Source organism: Nerophis ophidion, linkage group LG07 (genome assembly GCF_033978795.1).
Source record: "Nerophis ophidion isolate RoL-2023_Sa linkage group LG07, RoL_Noph_v1.0, whole genome shotgun sequence".
Classification (NCBI taxonomy): domain Eukaryota; kingdom Metazoa; phylum Chordata; class Actinopteri; order Syngnathiformes; family Syngnathidae; genus Nerophis; species Nerophis ophidion.
This window is the reverse complement of record NC_084617.1, coordinates 20,723,517-20,737,196: the sequence shown is the minus strand read 5'-3', so window position 1 is coordinate 20,737,196 and position 13,680 is coordinate 20,723,517. Positions and strand designations below refer to the sequence as shown.

The 13,680-nt window shown below is 43.9% G+C and overlaps 1 protein-coding gene across 1 annotated transcript in view; it reads right to left on the bottom strand.

Moving 5' to 3' along the window:
* Positions 1-2,085, bottom strand: part of lrrc4ba (leucine rich repeat containing 4Ba) — a 106,179-nt gene extending 104,094 nt beyond the window's left edge. The window contains exon 1 of the mRNA XM_061905613.1: positions 1,869-2,085. The gene's annotated coding sequence lies outside the window, so the exon portion shown is untranslated. The remainder of the gene's footprint in view (positions 1-1,868) is intronic.
* Between the last annotated feature and the right edge of the window lie 11,595 nt (positions 2,086-13,680).

Genomic DNA, 13,680 nt, shown 5'->3' with positions numbered 1-13,680 from the left:
TGTGTGAGACTATCTGTGGTACTTTAACTTTTTTATGTTCATAAGCACACTTGCCAACCTTGAGACATCTGAATTCGGGAGATGGGGGGGGGGACGGGTTGAGTTGGTTGGGCGAGGTTGAGGTGGTTGGGCTTTGGTGGGTTTTATTGTAGAGTCCCGGAAGAGTTAGTGCTGCAAGGGATTCCGGGTATTTGTTCTGTTGTGTTTAAGTTAAGTTATGGTGCGGATGTTCTCCAGAAATGTGTTTGTCATTCTTGTTTGGTGTGGATTCACAGTGTGGCGCATATTTGTAACAGTGTTAAAGTTGTTTATATGGCCACCCTTAGTCTGACCTGTATGGCTGTTGACCAAGTATGCTTCGCATTCCCATGTGTGTGTTAAAGCCGCACATAATATGTGACTGTGCCGGCACGCTGTTTGTATGGAGGAAAAGCGGCCATGACAACAGGTTGTAGAGGACGCTAAAGACAGTGCCCCAATATTGTTGTCCGGGGGATGAAATCAGGAGAAATTCAGGAGAATGGTTGAAATTCGGGAGTCTCCCGGGAAAATCGGGAGGTTTGTTAAGTATGTTCATAAGTTGCAATTCTTGCGTAGCACTTAGCAATACTGCTACTCGCCGCATCTGTAATAATAATAATAATAATGGATTAGATTGATATCACACTTTTCTATTGTTAGATACTCAAAGCGCTCACAGAGAAGTTGGAACCCATCATTCATTCACACCTGGTGGTGGTAAGCTACATCTGTAGCCACAGCTGCCCTGGGGTAGACTGACGGAAGCGTGGCTGCCAGTCTGCGCCAACGGCCCCTCCGACCACCACCAATCATTCATTCATCATTCATTCACCAGTTTGAGCGGCACCGGGGGCAAGGGTGAAGTGTCCTGCCCAAGGACACAACGGCAGCGATTTGGATGTCAATAGGTGGAAAGCGAACCTGCAACCCTCAGGTTTCTGGCACGGCCGGTCTACCCACTACGCCATGCCGCCCCATGCAGTTCATCCTCCTTATATTCAGGCTCAAAAATATGTTTCTGGATCATCATTCCTCCCCCCCCCCCGTCCCTCATAAAGTCTGCCATGATTAGTAGTGTTGTTGTCGAAGGGAAATACAAACGTCGTGAAAATAATACGACACCGAATGCTGAAAATAAAGAAAATACGTAAATCTTCCATGTTGTCATGAATGGTACTACATCACAGTGTGTATATAAAACGATAATGGAGGTGTCACTCTTAGCTGACTTTTGCTAGCATTTAGTTACGAGTTAGAATGGGGGGGGGAAATTAAAACATTTGTTTTCTTGTCTTACAAAAAAAGTGTGGTTCGCCTTTAAGGTTCGCCAACGTACACTTGCACGGCCACACTTCTAGTCACACTTCAGCCACCAAGAAGTCAACTAAAGCTCGGGAGGACACTCCGACGATAGGAACAGAAGCACAGTGTTCCTTCATCAGTCCTCATCTATCTCATCCTTGTTCTCAGCTTGAGGTGGGGGGGGGGAGAGATGGGGAAGGGGGAGGGGGGGCTGCCTCCCGGGGTTTGGAGGAGGGGGGTGGGGGGTGGATTCTTGACTGACTCACATCTTTAACCCGTTGCACATTAGCCCACAAGGTGCCTCCGCATTTTTCATCAGCGGGGAGGAAGGGGAGGAGGATGGACCCCAGGAAACAGAGTATCAGCACAAAGTAGGGAAAGATGTTCCGTCAGGGGAGCTTCTCAAGGTTACAAAAACACGGACGATGAAGGGAAAAGTTTGAGATGGATTCCAAGTATGCAAATGAGTTAACTCCTTCCTGCCCGCTGGCGAAAGCACACACCTGGCATGGATGGCGGCGGCGGCGGGGGCGGGCGGGACTCACCTTGACGGTGCGCGGGCACGACGGCGACGAGGCGGGCGAAGACGATGCCGGGAAAAGACGCATCCTCATGCTGCCACAAACTCTCCCGACGTGCTCCTCTGCAGAGCGGCTGCCGAATGGATGCGTTCTTCTCCTCCTCGCTCGCTCGCTCCCCCTCCCTCTCTCTCTCCCTCTCTCTCTGCCGCACACAGGGAGGAGAGCGAGTGGCTGATGGACGTCGCCATGACAACTTGATGCGCTTCCACCGGAACACGTGACCTGCTGAAAGACCAACACACAGGAGTATTAACAGGTGAAAAAGACAAACATGTTTGTTATTAGTATATGATTTTGGAAGGGGGTGGGGGTGGGGGTGGGGGGGCTTCTCCATCCCCTCCTGCTTATGCCGTTTCCTTGGCAACGACCACACACACACACACACACACACACACGGCCACGTGTTACATGGCGTGATAAAAAATAATAGTGGTGTAAATAATAGTGTCAGGTAAGGGGGGGAGGTCAAGGGTGAGTCGTCACCTGGAGGGGTGGTGGGGGGTACTGTCATGTGATCAGTATGAACACACACACACACACACACACACACACACACACACACACACACACACGCAGCAACAGGGCCGGCAACCTGTTCTTGTGTCGAACATGGCACCGTGCACGTGACCGCTCCCCGCCCCTCGTGCACTTTATGGGCAATATGTAATTGCTCGTTAGTAGATAGCCCCCCCCCCCCTCCCTCCACCCACCCCACAAACACACACACACACCCTTCCCTTGCTGTCGGCCATGACGCTTCCAGCAGCAGCTTGTTTAGTTGCTCCCTCACTGTGGCTGCTCGCCGCTATTAAATTTCAAGTCACACAACAGTGCAGTGGAGAGCCCTCCTTCTCCCCCTCCCCCTCCCCTCCCTCCCTCCCTCTCGCTTGCTCGCCCTGCTTCCTCTCTCTATCTCACACACGCTCAGGTGCTGGGGGGCTTGTATTGTGATCGTCCTGTATTGAGTCCTGCGCTGTCTTCGCTTCTGGACTCTTCATCTCACTGATGCAAAGCTGCTCTCGTCAACCCCCAGCCCCCCCTGCCTTACTGCAGTGGCGTCGAACCCTTTTAAGGGAGTGGACGCCCCCCCCCCCCGTCAATGTATAAAGATGGCCGCCGGCATGGGGATTGATGCGATTGGTGAGGGCGAGACAGGAAGTTAATGTTGGGGGGTGATGTCGAAGAACACGGGCGGCCCCAAATTGAAAGCTGCTCCGCGTCTGGTGGGAAAACAGCACGCCACCGAGCGAGCGCAGAGACGCCAACCAACGTGACGCCTAAACTCGCCAGGGTCAAAAAACACTCCCCTATTGCTCCCTTCTCCGCTCCACTGTGCTCTGGGAGCCGGTCCCATGGCGGGGTGCTGTCAGGTTCAAACACTGATGACATCTATTAGTCAGACAAGAAGCAAGAAATCATGCAGAGACAAAGTTCAATATAGCTCATGAGGAGAACGCATGGCGCTGAACACTTAGTCAGACGCAAACCAACGTGAAGCCTAAACTCGCCAGGGTGAAAAAAACGCTTCCGATTGCTCCCTTCTCCGCTCCACTGTGCTCTGGGAGCCGGTCCCATGGCGGGGTGGTGTCAGGTTCAAACACTGATGTCATCTGTTAATCAGACAAGAAGCAAGAAATCATGCAGAGACAGAGTTCAATATAGCTCATGAGGAGAACGCATGGCGCTGAACACTTAGACGCCAACCAACGTGACGCCTAAACTCGCCAGGGTCAAAAAACACTCCCCTATTGCTCCCTATTGCTCCCTTCTCCGCTCCACTGTGCTCTGGGAGCCGGTCCCATGGTGGGGTGGTGTCAGGTTCAAACACTGATGACATCTGTTAATCAGACAAGAAGCAAGGAATCATGCAGAGACAGAGTTCAATATAGCTCATGAGGAGAACGCATGGCGCTGAACTCTTAGTCAGACGCCAACCAACGTGACGCCTAAACTCGCCAGGGTCAAAAAATGCTCCTGATTGCTCCCTTCTCCACTCCACTGTGACCTGGGAGCCGGTCCCATGGCGGGGTGGTGTCAGGTTCAAACACTGATGACATCTATTAATCAGACAAGAAGCAAGAAATCATGCAGAGACAGAGTTCAATATAGCTCATGAGGAGAACGCATGTCGCTGAACACTTAGTCAGACGCCAACCAACGTGACGCCTAAACTCGCCAGGGTCAAAAAACGCTCCCGATTGCTCCCTTCTCCACTCCACTGTGACCTGGGAGCCGGTCCCATGGCGGGGTGGTGTCAGGTTCAAACACTGATGACATCTATTAATCAGACAAGAAGCAAGAAATCATGCAGAGACAAAGTTCAATATAGCTCATGAGGAGAACGCATGGCGCTGAACACTTAGTCAGACGCCAACCAACGTGAAGCCTAAACTCGCCAGGGTGAAAAAAACGGTTCCGATTGCTCCATTCTCCACTTAACTGTGCTCTGGGAGCCGGTCCCATGGTGGGGTGGTGTGAGGTTCAAACACTGACGACATCTATTAATCAGACAAGAAGCAAGGAATCATGCAGAGACAAAGTTCAATATAGCTCATGAGGAGAACGCATGGCGCTGAACACATACTCACAGTCTCGCCCTACGCTCTAAGGTTCAGCTCTGCAACCCTCTTTTTATTCAGAGTTCCATAGTCAACATCACTGAGGCGGCCTCTAAGAGGAGTGGTCACATATATTATGCAAAGCAGGTCCAGGACGCACAGTATGTTACGTAATGGGCTGAGGGCCAAGTGATTTCGCCTTTTTCCATGCTTCGTCTGCGTGCTGTCATCTTATCTTCGTTTGATAGATTGATTAATACTTTTATTAGTAGATTGCACAGTACAGTACATATTCCGTACAATTGACCACTAAATGGTAACACCCCAATAACTTTTTCAACTGGGTCCACGTTAATCAATTCATGGTAAAAGGTTAAGGTTCTTGAAGTCCTTGGCTGTTAGCGGGCTAAAACAAAGATAACTTCTGTGGCTGAGGCCACACCTCAGGCAAGAAGTTTTGTCCTTGCATAAATTAGAAAAAGTCTAACTTAAGCACAATAGCTAATAACTAAAACACTGGACTTTAAAGGCCTACAGAAACCCACTACTACCGACCACGCAGTCTGATAGTTTATATATCAATGATGAAATATTAACATTGCAACACATGCCAATACGGCCGGTTTAGTTTACTAAATTACAATTTTTAACTTCCCGCGGAGTTTCTTGTTGAAAACGTCGCGGAATGATGACGTGTGTTTGTGACGTTATTGGTTGGAGGGGACATATTAGCCCAGCACCACTTACGGCTAAAAGTCATCTCTTTTCATCGCATAATTACACAGTAATTTGGACTTCTCTGTTGCTGAATCTTTTGCAATTTGTTCAATTAATAATGGAGACTATGAAGAAGAATGCTCTTGGTCGAAAGCGGTGGATTGCAGCTGCCTTTAGCACCGAAACACAGCCGGTGTTTCTTTGTTTGTTGTGAAGCAGAGCAGTCAAGCGAACATGGTTCTCTACGTCAACAAGCATGTTTTTGGATGGGAGAATTGTGATATATATCTTACCGGAGACACCAGTCGATTATTCGTCCTCCGGCAGTAGCTGTCAAAAAAGGCAGCTAAGAGCTTGGTTTCTCGGCTTCTCTCTGAGACACTGGCGTGTTCATCGCAGCCATCTGACTTTGAGGTATGTCTTTACAATCTCACTAAAAAACTATTAAAACAATAAGCAGATAAGGGATCTTCCAAAATTATCCTAGTAAATGTGTGTAATTACATCTGAAACGCTCACACTGCCGCCGCCCGCAGCCGTCGCTTTTTATTTATTTTTTCGAGTCCTTCACTATCAATATCCTCATCCACGAATCTTTCATCCTCGCTTTCATTGTCGCTTTCTCAGTCCGAATTTCTCTTAAATTATTAGCGACCAAAAGTTGCGAACTTTATCGTCTATGTTCTCTACTAAATCCGTTCAGCAAAAATATGGCGAAATGATCAAGTATGACACATAGAATAGATAGATAGATAGTACTTTATTTATTCCGTCAGGAGAATGGACCTGCTATCCCCGTTTAAATAAGAAAATCTCATTTCAGTAGGCCTTTAAGCATACTAAAGTTAGTGTGATAGTACATACATAATTATTCTAACAGGTGGGGCCACGAGCAGGGAAGTTCACAACCAGGGCTCTTCTAACTTTTCACCCCAAAGAGCCGCGCAATGAAAACTGAAAGCTTACATATACAAGTACATATACGTACTTAGACTCATGCATATAATCACGTTTCATCAAACATATATAAACGTTGTTGCCCTAGGGCAGGGGTCGGGAACCTATGGCTCTCGAGCCAGATGTGGATCTTTTGATGACTGCATCTGGCTCTCATAAATCTCAACTGATATTGCGTAACACGATAAGTATTGAAAAATTCCGCTGGTAATCACAGTGTTAAAAATAACGTTCAAAATATTGAAAATGTTCATGCATTTTAATCCATCCATCCATCTGTTTTCTACCACACCTGTTCAAGAAATCGCATTAATGGTAAGAAGTATTTTATTTATTATTGGTCAGCTTCAGAATAACAATGTTAATAACAAAAATAAGAGACTCATTATAGTCTAAAAATTGTGACTTTTGCTGGCCATGGTGAAGCGGGTGCGTTCTTTCCAGATGCACGCAGCGTAAAGGTAAGAAATAATGGTTTATTTACAAACCCCGTTTCCATATGGGTTGGGAAATTGTGTTAGAAGTAAATATAAACGGAATACAATGATTTGCAAATCATTTTCAACCCATATTCAGTTGAATGCACTACAAAGACAAGATATTTGATGTTTCAACTCACAAAGTTAATTTTGTTTTGCAAATAATAATTAACTTAGAATTTCATGGCTGCAACACGTGCCAAAGTAGTTGGGAAAAGGCATGTTCACCACTGTGTTACATCACCTTTTCTTTTAACAACACTCAATAAACATTTGGGAACTGAGGAAACTAATTGTTGAAGCTTTGGAAGTGAAATTCTTTCCCATTCTTGTTTTATGTAGAGTTTCATTCGCTCAACAATCTCCGCTGTCGTATTTTACGCTTCATAATGCGCCACACATTTTCAATGGGAGACAAGTCTGGATTGCAGGCGGGCCAGGAAAGTTCCCGCACTCTTTTTTTACAAAGCCACGCTGTTGTAACACGTACTGAATGTGGCTTGGCAATGTCTTGCTGAAATAAGCAGGGGCGTCCATGAAAAAGACGGCGTTTCGATGGCAATATATGTTGTTCCTAAACCTGTATGTACCTTTCAGCATTTATGGTGCCTTCACAGATGTGTAAAAGTTATCCATGCTTTGGGCACTAATGCACCCCCATACCCTCACAGATGCTGGCTTTTGAACTTTGCGTCGAGAACAGTCTGGATGGTTCGGTTCCCCTTTGGTCTGGATGACTTGATGTCAGACCACAAAACACTTTTCCACTTTGCATTAGTCCATATTAGATGATCTCGAGCCCAGAGAAGCCGGCGGCGTTTCTGGATGTTGTTGATAAAAAAAAAGGCATTCGCTTTGCATAGCAGAGCTTTAACTTGCACTTACAGATGTAGCGACAAACTTTATTTAGTGACAGTGGTTTTCTGAAGTGTTCCTGAGCCCATGTGGTGATATCCATTAGAGATTGATGTCGGTTTGTGATACAGTGCCGTCTGAGGGATCGAAGGTCATGGTCATTCAATGTTGGTTTCCGGCCATGCCACTAACGTGGAGTGATATCTCCAGATTCTCTGAAGCTTTTGATGATATTATGGACCGTAGATGTTGAAATCCCTAAATTTCTTGCAATTGCACTTTGAGAAACGTTGTTCTTAAACTGTTTGACTATTTGCTCACGCATTTGTGGACAAAGGGGTGTACCTCGCCCCATCCTTTCTTGTGAAAGACTGAGCATTTTTTGGGAAGCTGTTTTTATCCCCAATCATGGCACCCACCTGTTCCCAATTAGCCTGCACACCTGTGGGATGTTCCAAATAAGTGTTTGATGAGCATTCCTCAACTTTATCAGTATTTATTGCCATCTTTCCCAACTTCTTTGTCACGTGTTGCTGGCATCAAATTCTAAAGTTAATGATTATTTGCACAAAAAAAATGTATATCAGTTTGAACATCAAATATGTTGTCTTTGTAGCATATTCAACTGAATATGGGTTGAAAATGATTTGCAAATCATTGTATTCCGTTTATATTTACATCTAACACAATTTCCCAACTCATATGAAAACGGGGTTTGCAGATGAAGTACATCAACTGTATCAATCAATCAATCAATCAATGTTTACTTATATAGCCCTAAATCACTAGTGTCTCAAAGGGCTGCACAAACCACTACGACATCCTCGGTAGGCCCACATAAGGGCAAGAAAAACTCACACCCAGTGGGACGTCGGTGACAATGATGACTATGAGAACCTTGGAGAGGAGGAAAGCAATGGATGTCGAGCGGGTCTAACATGATACTGTGAAAGTTCAATCCATAATGGATCCAACACAGTCGCGAGAGTCCAGTCCAAAGCGGATCCAACACAGCAGCGAGTGTCCCGCTCACAGCGGAGCCAGCAGGAAACCATCCCAAGCGGAGGCGGCTCAGCAGCGCAGAGATGTCCCCAGCCGATACACAGGCAAGCAGTACATGGCCACCGGATCGGACCGGACCCCCTCCACAAGGGAGAGTGACATAGGAGAAAAAGAAAAGAAACGGCAGATCAACTGGTCTAAAAAGGGAGTCTATTTAAAGGCTAGAATATACAAATGAGTTTTAAGGTGAGACTTAAATGCTTCTACTGTGGTGGCATCTCGAACTGTTACCGGGAGGGCATTCCAGTGTACTGGAGCCCGAAATGAAAACGCTCTATAGCCCGCAGACTTTTTTTGGGCTTTGGGAATCACTAATAAGCCGGAGTCCTTTGAACGCAGATTTCTTGCCGGGACATATGGTACAATACAATCGGCAAGATAGGATGGAGCTAGACCGTGTAGTATTTTATACGTAAGTAGTAAAACCTTAAAGTCACATCTTAAGTGCACAGGAAGCCAGTGCAGGTGAGCCAGTACAGGCGTAATATGATTTGCCTGAGTAGCTGGACAGGACAAAAAATAAATAAATAAAAAATAAAAGCATGTTGGGGCCATTTTGGTGTTTTTCATCAGTATATAGATTTTTTTTTAACCTTCAAAACTCACCCCAAGTTTGGTCCCGGGGACCGGAAGTGTCAGTCATAAAAATGTGAAAAAAAAAGTTTTTAGTCATTCATTCCATCCATCCATTTCCTACTTCTTATCCCTTTCGGGGTAGCGGAGGATGCTTCGACGCATGAATCTTGACATCATTTTCATATCTGTTGATATAAAGTTACAACATGTTATCTTATGTGTTTTGCCCTCATTGTCTTTTTATGGCAAAAACACAAAATATGCAATAGTTTATAAATATGCTAAGTCTGGTCGCGGGGGCAGCAGCCTAAGCAGACAAGTCCAGACTTCCCTCTCCACAGCCACTTCGTCCAGCTCTTCCCGGAGGATCCTGAGATGTTCCCAGACCAGCCGGGAGACATAGTCTCTCCACCGAGTCCTGGGTCTTGCCCATTGTCTCCTACTGATCGGACAGACCCTAGGGAGGTGTTCGGGGGGGGCATCCTTACCAGATGCCCGAACCACCTCATGTGGCTCCTCTCGATGTAGAGGAGCAGCGGCTTTACTCTTAGCTTCTCACCCTATCTCTAAGGGAGAACCCCGCCACCCAACGGAGGAAACTCATTTCAACCGCTTGTAACCGTGATCTTGTCATTTTGGTCATAACCCAAATTTCATGACCATAGGTGAGGATGAGAACGTAGATCGATGGTAAATTGAGAGTTTTGCCTTCTGGCTCAGTTCCTTCTTCACCACGACGGATCGATACAGTGTCCGCCGCACCGATCCGCATGTTGATCTCACGATCCACTGTTCCCTCACTCGTGAACAAGACCCTCAGGTGCACTTAGGGTAGGATGTCTTCCCCAACCTAGAGATGGCACCCCACCCTGAACCATGGACTCTTACTTGGAGGTGGTGATTCTCATCCCAGTCGCTTCACACTCGGCTGCGAACCATTCGGTGAGAGCTGAATATCCTGGCCGGATGAAGCCATCAGGACCACATCGTCAATCAATCAATCAAAGTTTACTTATACAGCCCTTAATCTCGAATGTCTCAAAGAGCTGCACAAGCCACTACATCCTTTGCTCGGATCCCACATCAGGGCAAGAAAAAACTCAACCCAATGGGCACAAAGCAGAGACCCAATCCTGCAGCCACCAAACCGGATCCCCTCAACACCCTGAATGCACCTAGAAAAACTGTCCATAAAAGCTATGAACAGAATCTGTGACAAAGGGCAACCTTGGCGGAGTCAAACTCTTACTAGAAATGGGTCAGGCTTACTGCGGGCCAAGTTCTGACACTAATCAGGGAGTGGACCGCCACAATCAGACGGTCCGATACCCCATACTCTTAGCACTCCCCCCAGGACTTCCCAGGGTACACGGTCAAATTCCTTCTCCAAATCCACAAAGCACATGTAGACTGGTTGGGCAAACTCTCATTCACCCTCAAGAACCCTGCCGAGAGAATATAGAGCTGGTCCACAGTTCCACGACCAGGACCAAAACCACACTGTTCCTCCTGAATCCGATGTTGGACTATCCGGCGTAACCTCCTCTCTAGTACAACTAAACAGACTTTAGTAGGCTAAGGAGTGTAATCCCACCAGAGTTGGAACACACCCTCCGGTCCCCTTCTTCAATAGAGGAACCACCACCAGAGGCCCCGCCCCCGATTTTACAATACCATTGATTTTATTCATGATCATCTTTTAAGCAATGCCACTAAAATTCTTGGGGCATCCAAAAGGGCCACACTCAGAAAAGTGTAAAAAATAAGTCATACATTTTTACTTTTAACACTTAAGTTTCAACTTCAGATCAATCAATCGATTATAAAAAAAATGTTTGTGTTAATTTTATGCCCTTTTTGTCAATACATTTTTACTTTTAACACTTAAGTTTCAACTTCAGATCAATCATCCATCCATCCATCCATCCATTTTCTACCGCTTATTCCCTTTCGGGGTCGTGGGGGGCGCTGGCGCCTATCTCAGCTACAATCGGGCGGAAGGCAGGGTACACCCTGGACAAGTCGCCACCTCATCGCAGGGCCAACACAGATAGACAGACAACATTCACACTCACATTCACACACTAGGGCCAATTCAGTGTTGCCAATCAACCTATCCCCAGGTGCATGTCTTTGGAAGTGGGAGGAAGCCGGAGTACCCGGAGGGAACCCACGCATTCACGGGGAGAACATGCAAACTCCACACAGAAAGATCCCGAGCCTGGATTTGAACCCAGTACTGCAGGACCTTCATATTGTGAGGCAGACGCACTAACCCCTCTTCCACCGTGAAGCCCCTTCAGATCAATCAATGGATTATAATTTTTTTGTTTTGTTGTTGTTGTTAATTTTATGCCCTTTTTGTCAAAGAACATTTTTTTATGGCAAAAAAAAAAACACAAAATATGCAATATTTACCCCCAAAATAATTGCAAAGTGGAACATTTGATGAAAGTCAATAGAGCCTTAATTGGTCAATAATTCATAACAACATTCATCATTATTTTCTGAGCAATGACAGTTTAAAAAAAAACATCCCACAAAATTTGATAAAGTGTTGAAACTAAGTCATACAAGAATAATAATTGCTTTCAACACTTGAGTCCGTAGATCAACTTCAAATCCATAGGTCGATTTTATGTTTTGAAATGTATTTCTTTGGGGGTTTTTGTCAAAGGAAATTTTGTTTTTATGGCAAAACAAAATATGCAATACTGCCACTCCCCCCTTCAAAAAAATAAAACATTCAAAAAGGAATTTTTGATGTGAAGTAATCGGAGCCTTTAAGAGGTCAATAATTTATAACAACGTTGATATTATGTCTTTATTATTTATTGAGCAAAGAGTTGAAAAAAATATATACTAAAATGAATGGTGGTCCAAAAGCGCCCCACTCATAAAAGTCCTACATGACTTATTACTTTCGGCACTTAAGTCTGTAGATCAACTTCCGATCTTTCCGCCGATTATATGTTTGTTGTTTTTTTATTTTTATTTTATTTGTTTGTTTTATGCCCATTTTGTCAAAGAAAACTGAATTTTTTTTTAATGGAGTATTTTCTCCCAAAAATGTTTTAAAGTAGAATATTTGATGTGATGTAAGTGGAGCATTGAAACATCAATAATTCATAAAATTGATTTTGATGCATTCATATGATTTAAGCAATGACAGTTTTAAAAAAACAGCCTGCATGGCAGCTTTGTGTTATTAGAATAAACATTGCACATCTTACTCATTACATTTCACCGGTTTGCTCTTTTATTCTACTTAGTTTTTTTGAATTGAGCCATTACAAAGTTAGCTCCAGGTTGCACATTATTCATACCTGGTTTAGATCTAGACCTAGACCTGGACTCACAATCTCGAATGAATGCATTTTGGTTGTTGGCCTGCAACAAGGGTTAGGGTTTGGGACATTTTTCACACAGCCCAGAGGAGACTATGGAGTCAGTCCACCATCTGTCCAAGAGGACCTGCTGCGAGGAGGGTCACATGTTTGCTGGTTGAACAGTGACTCCTGATCCTGAGGCCAGAGCATGACAGGAACTCTGTCCTCCGGGATTGTGGAGGCCATTAATGTTGAGTGGCGCCTCCGCCAGGCGACAACTTCATCCGTGGTCTAAAGCCCTCCGCTGGCCTCCATCTCACGGCATCAACACGCCCTCTAAAACCTCGAGTGCACTTCCATTCCTAATTCTTCATCTTAGCAAGACTTTTAGGACTATTCTATGCTTCCGACTTGAGTGAAATTACTTCCAAAACTCCACAAACACACACTAATGTGGGCTGAACACATATATAAAAACTTTTTTCTGCAAATAAAAAACAAATTTTCCTCAAACTAAAAAATGATTTGCATTTATAAAAACTATTTTCTGGGTGTAAAAAAACAATTTACAAAGAAAATAAAATTTTCTGCGAATAAACATTTTTTTCACAAGTATAAAAACAATTTTCCTCAATAAAATTTACGAATTGCAAGTATTAAAACAATTTTCTGCAATTAAAATTATAAATTGTAAGTATAAAAACAAGTTTCTTCTCTTAAAAAATGATTCACATTAAATAAAGTCTGCAATTAAAAAAATATTTGCTAGTAAAAAAATTATTGGCATAAAAAAATTCTGCAATTAAAAAATGATTTGCTCGTAAAAATTATTTCATGCATTGCAAGTTTAAAAACAATTTTCCATAATTAAAAAACAATAAGAGTTGCAACTATGTATTTACAATTACTATTTGCAAGTAAAAAATACAAATCTGCAAATAAACAATTTTATACAATTAAAAATGGTTTGCAAGTATGAAAAATATTTTATACAATTTAAATAATTATTCACATAAAAAATTTGCAAATAGAAAAATATTTTATGCAAGTAAGATTATTTGTGAATATATTTTTTTCTTTAATTAAAAAGAGATAAACAAGTTTTAAAAAAAATAATAATTTAAAAACAATTCGCAAGTTTAAAAAAGATTTCTGCAAATATAAAAACAATTTTCTTCTAGTAAAATATTATTCACAATCAAAATAATTCTGCAAGTAAAAAAAATATCTGCGGGTAAAAAAA